A 2,103-nucleotide genomic window follows, 5' to 3' on the forward strand; every position below is an offset into this window, starting at 1 on the left:
GAAAAGGGAATTAAGATGTATTATATACATGTACTAACTCTACACAAGAAATGTCAACATTATGTACTACACACATGTATTAATAAACTAAAATAAAAAGAAGGAATCGATATGTTACTAGATGTTGTAATTTGGATCTGCATTTTTCCTCCCAAAATCTCATATGCTCAGAGGTGGGGGCTTTTGGAGGGTGTTTGGATCATGAGGGTGCTGTACTCATTGTTGGATTCATCCACTGGTGAGTTCAGTGGCTGAATGTGCTTTTGGGAGGTGGGTCTTTGTTGGAAGAGGAAGAAAGTGAAATACAGAAAAAGTAGAAGAAATACATACACAAAAGTAATATAGAATTAATTTCAAATATGTTAATATTCACAATAACTATACATAAAGATAACTGTTAAAATATTAACGGATGTTCAGAAAGTCCCCCAAAGAGGGCATGTCTAGCTACGATCTCACATAATGGCTGACCTCACATAATAGCTGGGATATGTGAAAGACAGAACCAGCTATACCTAGTTTGGAATACTGGAAATGGGATTCCTCACCTGGAAAAAGGAAACTCCCAAGATCTTGTTGAGGACCACAGCGTTAAGTATATAAGCTATAGGGAGAAAGAAGTGAGGGGATATGGAACTGATTAGGAAACATACAGACTGCACATCCTTGTGACAAACATTTATTAGTAAGGCCAGATGGAAAGGAGAGATTCTTTTATTTGAATAGCTGCGTATCTTTGTTGTTCAGGGAGAAATAAAAACTAAAGGAACTCGATCAAAACAACACAGGAACCAGTTCGAAGGTTTGGTTTAAGTCTCTCACCATGAAGACACACTTGGAAGACTGCATTGCTAGAGAGAGACTCACCATTCTTTGCTTGAGAGACACTCACCAAGTTGGACTGAAAATGGGCACTGCAAGGTAATTCACTACAGGCCTTTCATCCCAGATTTCAAAAACCCTGAACAGAATGACCCCAGAAAATCCTCAGCTAGACTGTTTCCTCAACCAGAATTATGTTGGCAGGAATTTGATAGCACAGGTCCCAAGTGGCCCCATACCCCCGATAAACAGAATGCCTCCTGTGACTCTCCAGCCACACGCTTTAATCAGCCCAGATGATCCCAGTATGTACTGGACGCCACAGGTCCAACACAATCCCACCATTTGGAAGAAACATCAAGGATGCACCTCATTCACTCACAAGTAGCATAAAGAGCTGGAGGCTCTGTTTAGCCAGACTGCGTTCCCAGATAAGAACCTCCAGAAAGACCTGGCTGTGAGACTCAACCTACAGGAGAAAACAATAAAGGTCTGGTTCAGGAACAGGTGGTTCAAACAGAGGAAGCAGCAGAAGCAGCAAGAGCAGTCACTACAGCAGTCCAGCCAGATCCTTCCAGCCAAGAAGAATATGCCCTCCTCACTCAGAATGTCCACCAACCCTTACTCTTTTTTCCCTATGGTTTTAAATCTCCATATCTCCCTTCCATATCAGCCCATGAGCCCTTCTGACTGTTCAGAAGACTTTGTCTTCACAGAGAGCCCCGAGATTGATTTCCAAGTGCAAGATCCTCAGCTGGAGGGGCTGATGGCCTCTGTCCCTGCTCTATTTCCTAACACATAGGACATAACCCAAATCATAGAACTGTACAGTTTTCCTGATGAGTGTGAGGTCTCTAGCTGTTCCTTCAGCTGCCTGTATCAGTATCTTTCACCTGCAAGGTCCCAGCTAGAAGGGCAGACTGTCTCTCTCAGCACCTTTCATGGTCCAGCTGCAGGTCCACCTCCTGGGCAAACCTGCACACCCAGTATGATGAGCCAAGGCTCTGCTCCCTGCAGTCTCAGAGATAGCCCAACATTCCAGAGCCTCCCCACTAGGTAGACTTTGCATTTCTCTGACCAAAGTGTTTTAAAATTAATTTTATTGGTATATTTTAGTTATACATGATGATCACATTCATCAGCGGGAATTTGTAGCTGTACAAAATGTATCTTGATTCTTTTTTCCCCATCACCTCCCCTCCCTTCAATCCCTCTTCCCCTCCTTATTTACAAAAACTTTGTTTCCATTTTGGTTTTTTTTCTTGTCTTTTCCTTCCTTTT

At 42.6% G+C, this 2,103-nt stretch overlaps 1 pseudogene; it reads left to right on the top strand.

Annotated features, from left to right (window-relative positions):
- The first annotated feature begins 970 nt into the window (after positions 1 to 970).
- Positions 971 to 1,882, top strand: LOC101702962 (arginine-fifty homeobox pseudogene; annotated as a pseudogene).
- The last annotated feature ends 221 nt before the right edge of the window (positions 1,883 to 2,103 follow it).

This window comes from Heterocephalus glaber, unplaced genomic scaffold (assembly GCF_053883595.1).
Source record: "Heterocephalus glaber isolate CG9 unplaced genomic scaffold, H.glaber_assembly_v1.0 deba00001457, whole genome shotgun sequence".
NCBI classification, from domain to species: Eukaryota; Metazoa; Chordata; class Mammalia; order Rodentia; family Bathyergidae; genus Heterocephalus; species Heterocephalus glaber.